Source organism: Aristolochia californica, unplaced genomic scaffold (assembly GCF_029961685.1).
Source record: "Aristolochia californica isolate CCGP_79_NKW_82.1479 unplaced genomic scaffold, dmAriCali1.0.hap1 SCAF_12, whole genome shotgun sequence".
Taxonomy (NCBI): domain Eukaryota; kingdom Viridiplantae; phylum Streptophyta; class Magnoliopsida; order Piperales; family Aristolochiaceae; genus Aristolochia; species Aristolochia californica.
In genome coordinates this window covers 9992239-10006076 of record NW_027181793.1, presented here as the reverse complement: position 1 = coordinate 10006076, position 13838 = coordinate 9992239, and positions in this window count along the sequence as shown.

Genomic DNA, 13838 nt, shown 5'->3' with positions numbered 1-13838 from the left:
TTAAAAGCTTTGGATTCATAGGTCATTTGCATCTTTAACATGTTTCAAGCATGCATATCCATTTTTTAAAACACGTGTAGAAGAAATCTCTTTCTTGTAAAATTCCAAGCTATTAGGGTTGAACGAGTGGAATTTCCCAATCTTGGATAACAAAACTTTTGTGTTCATTTGTCGTTTGTGAATAAATTTTCTTTCCTTACATTTTTTATTTTTTAAAATTTTTTCCATTCATAAACTCTAAAATTTTCATTTTGCTGTTATGAATTTGGCTTTTTTTTTTTAACGGTAAGAAGGGGGAGCGAAAACTCAAAATTTTGATTTAAGAAAAAAGTGTACATCTAAAATGGAAATGCACAATACAAAAATTTAGAAAGAGATAATTTCAAAGAGTGTCTGTAATTTTTAGGGATTGTAAGCTCTTTTAGTTTTTATATCTCAGGTTTTGCAATCGTTGAGAAAAGGGGGAGGCGGGGGATTTTTAATTGAGTGTTGACTCCCTATCCCTAAGTCATTTCTTAAAAAAATATAGCCCGTTACACATGATAAATCACTTTACAATTCATCTATGATTGTTAGCTCAGCTTTTTGCAAATGGGCAAAATAATGGCTTGTTTGACTCGGGTAATTATCCCACCGCACGTTCACTAGAGAATTTAATGACCGTATGTTATTCTCTTTAAAAGCTTTAGATAGATAGGTCATTTGCATCTTTAACATGTTTCAAGCTTGCATATCCATTTTTAAAACACGTGTAGAAGAAATCTCTTTCTTTTAAAATTCCAAGCTATTATGGTTGAACTAGTGGAATTCCCAAACTTAGATAACAAAAATTTTGTGTTGATTTTTGGTGTGTGAATAAATTTTCTTTACTCACATTTGTTATTGTTTTAAACTTTTTCCATACATAAACTCCAAAATTTTTATTTTGCTGTGATCTATTTGCCTTTTTTTGTTTACGGGATATAGGGAGAGAGAAAACTCAAAGTTTTCATTTAAGAAAAAAGTGTGCATTTAAAATGAAGACGCACAATGCACAATTGTAGAGAGAGATAATTCCAAAGAGTTTCTGTAATTTTTAGGGAATTTAAGCTCGTTTTAGTTTTTATACCTCAGGTTTTGCAATCGTCGGGAAAAGGGGGAGGCGGGGGTGTTTTTAACTGAGTGTTGATTCCTAATCCGTAAGTCATTTCTTACAAAAACAGAGCCCGTTACGGATGATAAATCACTTTACAATAATCTATGATTGTTAAGTAAGATTTTTGTAAACGGGCAAAATAATGGCTTGTTTGACTCTGGTAAATATCCCACCGCACGTTCATTGAGAATTTAAAGAGCGTTTGTTATTCTCTTTAAAAGCTTTGGATCCATAGGTCATTTGCATCTTTAACATGTTTCCAGCATGCATATCCATTTTTAAAACACGTGTAGAAGAAATCTCTTTCTTGTAAAATTCCATGCAATTAGGGTTGAACTACTGGAATTTCCCAAACTCTAAAAACAAAAATTTTGTGTTCATTTGTGGTGTGTGAATAAATTTTCTATACTTACATTTGTTATTGTTTTAATTTTTTTTCATAAATAAACTCTAAAATTTTCATTTTGATGTGATCTATTTGCCTTTTTTTGATTACGGGATTAAGGGAGAGCGAAAACTCAAGGTTTTTATTTAAGAAAAAAAAGTGTACATCTAAAATGGAGATGCACAATGCACAAATGTAGAGAGATATAATTCCTAAGAGTGGGAGGCGAGTGTTTTTAACTTAGTGTTGACTCCCAATCCGTATGTCATTTCTTACAAAAATATAGCCCGTTACTCATGATAAATCACAGTACAATCATATTAAGGTCAGCTTTTTGCAAAAGGGGAAAAAAATGGCTAGTTTGACACGGGTAAATATCCCACCGCACGTTTACTAGAGAATTTAATGAGAGTTTTTTATTCATTTTAAAAACTTTGGATCCATAGGTTATTTGCATCTTTAACATGCTTCAAGCATGCATATCCATTTTTAAAACAGGTGTAGAAGAAATCTCTTTCTTGTAAAATTTCAAGCTATTAGGGTTGAACTAGTGAAATTTCCCAAAGTGTGATAACAAAAATTTTGTGTTCATTTGTGGTGTGTGAATAATTTTTCCTTACTTACATTTGTTATTGTTTTAATTTTTTTCCATACATAAACTCTAAAATTTTCATTTTGTTGTGATTGATTTACCTTTTCTTTTTTTACAGCATGAAGAGAGAACGAAAACTCAAAGTTTTGATTTAGGAAAAAAGTGTACATCTAAAATGGAGACGCACAATGCACAAATTTAGAGAGATATAATTCCAAAGAGTGTTTGTGATTTTGAAGGATTGTAAGCTCTATTCAATTTTTAGTTCTCAGGTTTTGCAATCGTCGGGAAAAGGGGGAGGCGGGGGATTTTTAATTGAGTGTTGATTCCCAATCCGTAAGTCATTTCTTACAATAATATATCCCGTTACGAATGAAAAATCACTTTACAATTATCTATGATTGTTAGGTCAGCTTTTTGCAAACGGGCAAAATAATGGCTTGTTTGACTCGGGTAAATATCCCACCGTACGTTCACTTAAAAATTTAATGAGCATTTTTTATTCGCATTAAAAGCATTGGATCCATAGGTCATTTGCATCTTCAACATGTTTCAAGCATGCATATCCATTTTTAAAACACGTGTAGAAGAAATCTCTTTCTTGTAAAATTCCAAGCTATTAGGGCTGAACTAATGGAATTTCCCAATCTTGGAAAACAAAACTTTTGTGTTCATTTGTGGTTTGTGAATAAATTTTCAATACTTTCATTTTTTTTTAAAAATTTTTTCCATATATATACTCTAAAATTTTCATTTTGTTGTTATCAATTTACCTTTTTTTTTTTTTTACGGTTTGTAGTGGGAGCGAAAACTCAAAATTTTGATTTAAGAAAAATGTGTACATAGAAAATGGAGATGCACAATGCACAAATTTAGAAAGAGATAATTCCAAAGAGTGTCTGTAATTTTTAGGGATTGTAAGCTCTTTTTAGTTTTTATATCTCAGGTTTTGCAATCGTCGGGAAAAGAGGGAGGTGGGGGATTTTTAACTGAGTGTTGACTCCCTATCCATAAGTCATTTCTTTAAAAAATATAGCCCATTACACATGATAAATCACTTTACAATCCATCTATGATTGTTTGGTCAACTTTTTGCAAACAGGCAAAATAATAGCTAGTTTAACTCGGGTAAATATCCCACCGCACGTTCACTAGAGAATTTAATGAGCGTATGTTATTCTCTTTCAAAGCTTTGGATCCATAGGTCATTTCCATCTTTAACATGTTTCAAGCTTGCATATCCATTTTTAAAACATGTGTAGAAGAAATCTCTTTCTTGTAAAATTCCAAGCTATTAGGGTTGAACTAGTGGAATTTCCCAAACTTTGATAACAAAAGTTTTGTGTTCATTTTAGGTGTGGGAATAAATTTTCTTTGCTTACATGTGTTATTGTTTTCAATTTTTTCCATACATAAACTCTAAAATTTTCATTTTCTTGTGATCTATTTGCTTTTTTTTTTGTTTACAGGATGAAAGGAGAGAGAAAACTCAAAGTTTTGATTTAAGAAAAGAGTGTACATTTAAAATAGACACGCACAATGCACAAATGTAGAGAGAGATAATTCCAAAGAGTGTCTGTAATTTTTAGGGATTTTAAGCTCTTTTTAGCTTTTATATCACAGGTTTTGCAATAGTTAGGAAAAGGGGGAGGCGGGTGTTTTTAACTGAGTGTTGACTCCCAATCCGTAAGTCATTTCTTACAAAAATATAGCCCGTTACGGATGATAAATCACTTTAAAATCATCTATGTTTGTTACGTAAGCTTTTTCTAAACGGGCAAAATAATGGCTTGTTTGACTCTGGTAAATATCCCACCACAAGTTCATTGAGAATGTAATGAGCGTTTGTTATTCACTTTAAAAGCTTTGGATCCATAGGTCATTTGCATCTTTAACTTGTTTCAAGCATGCATATCCATTTTTAAAACACGTGTAGAAGAAATGTCTTTCTTGTAAAATTCTTTGCTATTAGGGTTGAACTAGTGGAATTTCCCAATTTTGGAAAACAAAACTTTTGGGTTCATTTGTGGTTTGTGAATAAATTTTCTTTACTTACATTTATTTTTTCCATACATAAACTCTAAAATTTTCATTTTGTCGTTATCAATTTGCCTTTTTTTTTCACGGTAAGAAGGGGGAGCGAAAACTCAAAATTTTGATTTAAGAAAAAAGTGTACATCTAAAATGGAGATGAACAATGCACAAATTTAGAAAGAGATAATTCCAAAGAGTGTCTGTAATTTTTAGGGATTGCAAGCTCTTTTTAGTTTTTTTATCTCAGGTTTTACAATCGTCAGGAAAAGGGGGAGGTGGGGGAATTTTAACTGAGGGATCCATAAGTCATTTCTTACAAAAATATAGCCCCTTGCAAATGATAAATCACTTTACAATTCATCTATGATTGTTAGGTCAGCTTTTTGCAAACGAGCAAAATAATGGCTTGTTTGACTCAGGTAAATATCCCACCACACGTTCACTAGAGAATTTAATGAGCGTATGTTATCAATAGGTCATTTGCATCTTTAACGTGTTTCAAGCTTGCATATCCATTTTTAGAACACGTGTAGAAGAAATCTCTTTCTTGAAATATTCCAAGCTATTATGGTTGAACTAGTGGAATTTCCCAAACTAGGATAACAAAAATTTTGTGTTCATTTTTGGTGTGTGAATAATTTTTCTTTACTTACATTTATTATTGTTTTAAATTTTTTCCATACATAAACACTAAAATTTTCATTTTGCTGTGATCTATTTGCCTTTTTTTGTTTACGGGATGAAGGGAGAGAGAAAAATCAAAGTTTTGATTTAAGAAAAAAGTGTACATTCAAAATGGAGACGCACAATGCACAAGTGTAGAGAGAGATAATTCCAAAGAGTGTCTGTAATTTTTAGGGAATTTAATCTCATTTTAGTTTTTATATCTCAGGTTTTGCAATCGTCGGGAAAAGGGGGAGGCGGGGTGTTTTTAACTGAGTGTTGACTCCCAAATCGTAAGTAATTTCTTACCAAAATATAGCCCGTTACGGATGATAAATCAGTTTACAATCATCTATGATTGTTAGGTGAGGCTTTTGTAAAGGGGCAAAATAATTGCTTGTTTGACTCTGGTAAATATCCCACCACATGTTCATTGAGAATTTAATGAGTGTTTGTTATTCTCTTTAAAAGGTTTGGATCTATAGGTCATTTGCATCTTTAACACGTTTCAACCATGCATATTCATTTTTAAAACACGTGTAGAAGAAATCTCTTTCTTGTCAAATTCCAAGCAATTAGGGTTGAACTACTGGAATTTCCCAAACTTGGAAATCAAAACTTTTGTGTTCATTTGTGGTGTGTGAATAAATTTTCTATATTTAAATTTTTTATTGTTTTAATTTTTTTTCATACATGAACTCTAAAATTTTCATTTTGATGTGATCTATTTGCCTTTTTTTGGGTACGGGATTAAGGGAGAACGAAAACTCAAAGTTTTGATTTATGAAAAAAGTGTACATCTAAAATGGAGATGCACAATGCACAAATGTAGAGAGAGATAATTCCGAAGAGTGTTTGTAATTTTTAGGGATTGTAAGATCTTTTTAGTTTTTATACCTCAGATTTAGCAATCGTTGGGAAAAGGGGGAGGCGGGGTATTTTTAACTGACTGTTGACTGTCAATCCCTATGTTATTTCTCAAAAAAATATAGCCCGTTACTCATGACAAATCACATTACAATCATCTATGATTGTTAGGTCAACTTTTGGCAAACGGGCAAAATTATGGCTTGTTTGACTCGGGTAAATATCCCACCACATGTTCATAGAGAATTTAATGAGAGTTTGTTATTCACTTTATAAGCTTTGGATCCATAGGTGATTTGCATCTTCATCATGTTTGAAGCGTCCATATCCATTTTTCAAACACGTGTAGAGGAAATCTCTTTCTTGTAAAATTTCAAGCTATTAGGGTTGAACTAGTGGAATTTTCCAAACTTGGATAACAAAAATTTTGTGTTCATTTGTGGTGTGTGAATAAATTTTCAATACTTATATTTGTTATTGTTTTAATTTTTTTCCATACATAAACTCTAAAATTTTCATGTTGTTGAGATCTATTTACCTTTTTTTTTTTACGGCATGAAAGGAGTACAAAAACTCAAATTTTTGATCTAAGAAAAAAGTGTACATCTAAAATGGAAATGCACAATGCACAAATTTAAAAAGAGATAATTCCAAAGAGTGTCTATAATTTTTACGGATTATAAGCTCTTTTTACTTTTTATATCTCATGTTTTGCAATCATCGGGAAAAGGGGGAGGCGGGGATTTTTAACTGAGTGTTGACTCCCTATCCATAAGTCATTTCTTTAAAAAATATAGCCCGTTACACATGATAAATCACTTTACAATTCATCTATGATTGTAAATATCCCACCGCACGTTCACTAGAGAATTTAATGTGGGTATGTTATTCTCTTTAAAATCTTTGGATCAATAGGACATTTGCATCTTTAACATGTTTCAAGCTTGCATATCCATTTTTAAAACAAGTGTAGAAGAAATATTTTTCTTGTAAAATTCCAAGCTATTATGGTTGAACTAGTGGAATTTCCCAAACTTGGATAACAAAAGTCTTATGTTCATTTTTTGTGTGTCAATAAATTTTCTTTACGTACATTTGTTATTGTGTTATATTTTTCCAAACATAAACTCTAAAATTTTCATTTCGCTGTGATCTTTTTGCCTTTTTTTGTTTACGGGAGGAAGGGAGAGAGAAAACTTAAAGTTTTGATTTAAGAAAAAAGTGTACATTTAAAATGGAGATACACAATGCACAAATGTAGAGAGAGATAATTCCAAAGAGTGTCTGTAATTTTTAGGGAATTTAAACTTTTTTTAGTTTTTATATCTCAGGTTTTGCAATCGTCGGGAAAAGGGGGAGGTGGGGCATTTTTAACTGAGTGTTGACTCCCAATCCGTCAGTCATTTCTTACAAAAATATAGCCCGTTACGAATGATAAATCACTTTACAATCATCTATGATTGTTAGGTAAGCTTTTTGTAAACGGGCAAAATAATGGCTTGTTTGACTCTGGTAAATATCCCACCGCACGTTCATTGAGAATTTAATGAGTGTTTGTTATTCTCTTTAAAAGTTTTGGATCCATAGGTCATTTGCATCTTTAACACGTTTCAAGCATGCATATCCATTTTTAAAACACGTGTAGAAGAAATCTCTTTCTTGTAAAATTCCATGCAATTAGGATTGAACTACTGGAATTTCCCAAACTTGGAAAAAAAACTTTTGTGTTCATTTGTGGTGTTGGAATAAATTTTCTATACTTACATTTGTTATTGTTTTAATTTTTTTCTTACATAAACTCAAAAATTTTCATTTTGATGTGATCTATTCGCCTTTTTTTGGTTACTGGATTAAGGGAGAGCGAAAACTCAAAGTTTTGATTTAAGAAAAAAAGTGTACATCTAAAATGGAGATGCACAATGCACAAATGTAGAGAGAGATAATTCCAAAGAGTGTTTTTAATTTTTAGGGATTGTAAGATCTTTTTAGTTGTTAAATCTCAGGTTTTGCAATCGTCGGGAAAAGGGGAGGCAGGGTATTTTTAACTGACTGTTGACTCCCAATCCGCATGTCATTTCTTACAAAAATATTGCCCGTTACTAATGATAAATCACATTACAATCATCTACGATTGTTAGGTCAGCTTTTTGCATACGGGCAAAATAATGGTTTGTTTGACTCAGGTAAATATCCCACCGCATGTTCACTAGAGAATTTAACGAGAGTTTGTTATTCACTAGAAAAGCTTTGGATCCATAGGTTATTTGCATATTTAACATGTTTCAAGCATGCATATCCATTTTTAAAACAGGTGTAGAAGAAATCTCTTTCTTGTAAAAGTTAAAGCTATTAGGGTTGAACTAGAGGAATTTCCCAAACTTAGATAACAAAAATTTTGTGTTCATTTGTGGTCTGTGAATAAATTTTCATTACTTACATTTGTTATTGTTTTAATTTTTTTCCATACAAAAACTCTAAAATTTTCATTTTGTTGTCATCTATTTACCTTTTTTTTTTATGGCATGAAGGGAGAACGAAAACTCAAAGTTTTTATTTACAAAAAAAATATACATCTAAAATGGTGATGCGCAATGCAAAAATGTAGAGAGATATAATTCCAAAGAGTGTTTGTGATTTTTAAGGATTGTATGCTCTTTTCAGTTTTTAGTTCTCAGGTTTTGCAATCGTCAGGAAAAGGGGGTGGCGGAGGATTTTCAATTGAGTTTTGACTCTCAATCCATAAGTCATTTCTTGCAATAACATAGCCCATTACGAATGGAAATTCACTTTACAATCATCTATGATTGTTAGGTCAGCTTTTTGCAAACGGGCAAAATAATGGCTTGTTTGACTCAAGTAAATACCCCACCACACGTTCACTTAAGAATTTATTGAGCATTTTTTATTCTCATTAAAAGCTTGGGATCCATAGGTCATTTGGATCTTTACCATGTTTCAAGCATGCATATCCAATTTTAAAACACGTGTAGAAGAAATCTCTTTCTTGTAAAATTCCATGCAATTAGGGTTGAACTACTGGAATTTCCAAAACTTGGAAAACAAAACTTTTGTGTTCATTTTTGGTGTGTGAGTAAATTTTCTATACTTACATTTGTTATTGTTTCAATTTTTTTCCATAAATAAACTCTAAAATTTTCATGTTGTTGTGATCTATTTGCCTTTTTTTTTTATGGGATGAAGTGAGAGAGAAAACTCAAAGTTTTCATTTGAGAAAAAAGTGTACATTTAAAATGGAGACGCACAATGCACAAATGTAGAGAGTGATAATTCCAAAGAGTGTCTCTATTTTTTTGGGAATTTAACCTCATTTTCTTTTTATATCTCATGTTTTGTAATCGTCAGGAAAAGGGAGAGGTGGAGTGTTTTGAACTGAGTGTTGACTCCTAATCCGTAAGTCATTTCTCACAAAAATATCGCCCGTTACGGATGATAAATCACTTTACAATCATCTATGATTGTTAGGTAAGCTTTTTGTAAATGGGCAAAATAATGGCTTCCTTGACTCTGGTAAATATCCCACCGCACGTTCATTGAGAATTTAACAAGCGTTGGTTATTCTCTTTAAAAGCTTTGGATCCATAGGTCATTTGCATCTTTTACAAGTTTCAAGCATGTGTATCCATTTTTTAAAACACGAGTAGAAAAAATCTCTTTCTTGTAAAATTCCAAGCTATTAGGGTTGAACTAGTGGAATTTCCCAATCTTGGATAACAAAACTTTTATGTTCATTTGTGGTTTGCGAATAAATTTTCTTCACTTACATTTTTTATTTTTTAAAATTTTTTAAATACATAAACTCTTAAATTTTCATTTTGATGTTAACATTTTGGCTTTTTTTATTTACGATAAGAAGAGGGAGAGAAAACTCAAAATTTTTGTATTTAAGAAAAAAGTGTACATCTAAAATGGAAATACACAATGCACAAATTTAGAAAGAGATAATTCCAAAGAGTGTCTTTAATTTTTAGGGATTGTAAGCTCTATTAGTTTTTATATCTCAGGTTTTGCAATCGTCGGGAAAAGGGGGAAGCGGGGTGTCTTTAACTGAGTGTTGACTCCTAATCCGTAAGTCATTTCTTACAAACTTTACAATCAACTATGATTGTTAGGTCAGCTTTTTGCAAACGGGCAAAATAATGGCTTGTTTGACTCAGGTAAATATCCCACCACACGTTCACTTAAGAATTTAATGAGCGTTTGTTATACTCATTAAAAGCTTGGGATCCAAAGGTTATTTGCATCTTTAACAAGTTTCAAGCATGCATATCCATTTTTAAAACACGTGTAGAAGAAATCTCTTTCTTGTAAAATTCTATGCAATTATGGTTGAACTAGTGGAATTTCCCAAACTTGGATAACAAAAGTTTTGTGTTCATTTTTGGTGTGTGAATAAATTTTCTTTACTCTCATTTGTGATTGTTTGAAATTTTTTCCATACATAAACTCTAAAATTTTCATTTTGCTGTGATCTATTTGCCTTTTTTTGTTTACGGGATGAAGGGAGAGAGAAAACTCGAACTTTTGATTTAAGAAAAAAGTGTACATTTAAAATGGAGACGCACAAGGCACAAATGTAGAGAGAGATAATTCCAGAGTGTGTCAGTAATTTTTAGGGAATTTAAGCTTGTTTTAGTTTTTATATCTCAGGTTTTGCAATCGTCGGGAAAAGGGGGAGGCAGGGTATTTTTAACTGAGTGTTGACTCCTAATCCGTAAGTCATTTCATACAAAAATATAGCCCGTTACACATGATAAATCACTTTATAATTCATCTATGATTGTTAGGTAAGCTTTTTGCAAACGGGCAAAATAATGGCTTGTTTGACTCGGGTAAATATCCCTCCGCACGTTCACTAGAAAATTTAATGAGAGTATGTTATTCACTTTAAAAGCTTTTGATCCATAGGTTATTTGCATCTTTAACATGTTTCTAGCATGCATATCCATTTTTAAAACACATGTAGAAGAAATCTCTTTCTTGTAAAATTTCAAGCTATTAGGGTTGAACTAGTGGAATTTCACAAACTTGGATAACAAAAATTTTGTGTTCATTTTTGGTGTGTGAATAATTTTTCCTTACTTACATTTGTTATTGTTTTAATTTTTTTCCGTACATAAACTCTAAAATTTTCATTTTGTTGTGATTGATTTACCTTTTTTTTTTACAGCATGAAGGGAGAACGAAAACTCAAAGTTTTGTTTTAGGAAAAAAGTGTACATCTAAAATGGAGATGCACAATGCACAAATGTAGAGAGATAGAATTCCAAAGAGTGTTTGTGATTTTGAAGGATTGTAAGCTCTATTCAGTTTTTAGTTCTTAGGTTTTGCCATCGTCGGGAAAAGGGGGAGGCGGGGGATTTTTAATTGAGTGTTGACTCCCAATCCGTAAGACATTTCTTACAATAATATAGCCCATTACGAATGAAAAATCACTTTACGATCATCTATGATTGTTAGGTCAGCTTTTTGCAAACGGGCAAAATAATGGCTTGTTTGACTCGGGTAAATATCCCACTGCACGTTCACTTAAGAATTTAATGAACGTTTTTTATTCGCATTAAAAGCTTTGGATCCATAGGTCATTTGCATCTTTCACATGTTTCAAGCATGCATATCCATTTTTAAAACACGTGTAGAAGAAATCTCTTTCTTGTAAAATTCCAAGCTATTAGGGTTGAACTAGTGGAATTTCCCAATCTTGGAAAACAAAACTTTGGTGTTCATTTGTGGTTTGTGAATAAATTTTCAATACTTTCATTTTTTATTTTTTAAAATTTTTTCCATATATATACACTAAAATTTTCATTTTGTTGTTATCTATTTACCTTTTTTTTTTTTTACGGTAAGTAGGGGGAGCGAAAACTCAAAATTTTGCTTTAAGAAAAATGTGTATATTGAAAATGGAGATGCACAATACACAAATTTAGAAAGAGATAATTCCAAAGAGTGTCTGTAATTTTTAGGGATTGTAAGCTCTTTTTAGTTTTTATATCTCTGGTTTTGCAATCGTCGGGAACAGGGGGAGGTGGGAGATTTTTATCTGAGTGTTGACTCCCTATCCATAAGTCATTTCTTTCAAAAATATAGCCCGTTACACATGATAAATCACTTTACCATCCATCTATGATTGTTAGGTCAGCTTTTTGCAAACAAGCAAAATAATGGCTAGTTTGACTCGGGTAAATATCCCACCACACGTTCACTAGAGAATTTAATGAGCGTATGTTATTCTCTTTAAAAGCTTTGGATCCATAGGTCATTTCCATCTTTAACATGTTTCAAGCTTGCATATCCAATTTTAAAACACGTGTAGAAGAAATCTCTTTCTTGTAAATTTCCAAGCTATTAGGGTTGAACTAGTGGAATTTCCCAAACTTGGATAACAAAAGTTGTGTTCATTTTAGGTGTGTGAATAAATTTTTTTTACTTACATGTGCTATTGTTTTAAATTTTTTCCATACATAAACTCTAAAATTTTCATTTTCCTATGATCTTTTTGCTTTTTTTTTTGTTTACGGGATGAAAGGAGAGAGAAAACTCAAAGTTTTGATTTAAGAAAAAAGTGTACGTTTAAAATGGAAATGCACAATGCACAAATATAGAGAGATATAATTCCAAAGAGTGTCTGTAATTTTTAGGGAATTTAAGCTCTTTTTAGTTTTTATATCTCTGATTTTGCAATCGTCGGGAAAAGGTGGAGGCGGGTGTTTTTAACTGAGTGTTGACTCCCAATCCGTAAGTCATTTCTTACAAAAATATAGCCCGTTACGGATGATAAATCACTTTAAAATCATCTATGCTTTTTAGGTAAGCTTTTTCTAAACGGGCAAAATAATGGCTTGTTTGACTCTGGTAAATATCCCACCGCACGTTCATTGAGAATGTAATGAGCATTTGTTATTCACTTTAAAAGCTTTGGATCCATAGGTCATTTGCATCTTTAACATGTTTCAAGCATGCATATCCATTTTTAAAACACATGTAGAAGAAATCTCTTTCTTGTAAAATTCCATGCTATTAGGGTTGAACTAGTGGAATTTCCCAATTTTGGAAAACAAAACTTTTGGGTTCATTTGTGGTTTGTGAATAAATTTTCTTTACTTACATTTTTTATTCTTTTTTATTTTTTCCATACATAAACTCTAAAATTTTCATTTTGAGGTTTACATTTTGGCTTTTCTTTTTTTTTACGATAAGAAGGGGGAGCGAAAACTCAAAATTTTTGTATTTAAGAAAAAGTTGTAGATCTAAAATGGAAATGCACAATGCACAATTTTTTAAAGAGATAATTCCAAAGAGTGTCTGTAATTTTTAGGGATTGTAAGCTCTTTTAGTTTTTATATCTCAGGTTCTGCAATCGTCGGGAAAAGGGGGAAGCGGGGTGTTTTTAACTGAGTGTTCACTCCCAATCCATAAATCATTTCTTAAAAAAATATAGCCCGTTACACATGATAAATCACTTTATAATTCATCTATGATTGTTAGGTTAGCTTTTTGCAAACGAGCAAAATAATGGCTTGTTTGACTCGGGTAAATATCCCTCCGCACGTTCACTTCAGAATTTAATGAGAGTATGTTATTCACTTTAAAAGCTTTGGATCCATAGGTTATTTGGATCTTTAACATGTTTCAAGCATGCATATCCATTTTTAAAACACGTGTAGAAGAAATTTCTTTCTTGTAAAATATCAAGCTATTAGGGTTGAACTAGTGGAATTTCACAAACTTGGATAACAAAAATTTAGTGTTCATTTGTGGTGTGTGAATAAATTTTCATTACTTACATTTGTTATTGTTTTAATTTTTTTCCATACATAAACTCTAAAAGTTTCATTTTGTAGTGATCTATTTACCTTTTTTTGTTTACGGCATAAAGGGAGAACGAAAACTCAAAGTTTTGATTTAATAAAAAAGTGTAGATCTAAAATGGAGATGCACAATGCACAAATGTAGAGAGATATAATTCCAAAGAGTGTCTGTGATTTTTAAGGATTGTAACCTCTTTTCAGTTTTTAGTTCTCAGGTTTTGCAATCGTCGGGAAAAGGGAGAGGCAGGGGGGATTTTTAATTGAGTATTGAGTCCCAATCCGTAAGTCATTTATTAAAATAATATAGCCCATTACAAATGAAAAATCACTTTA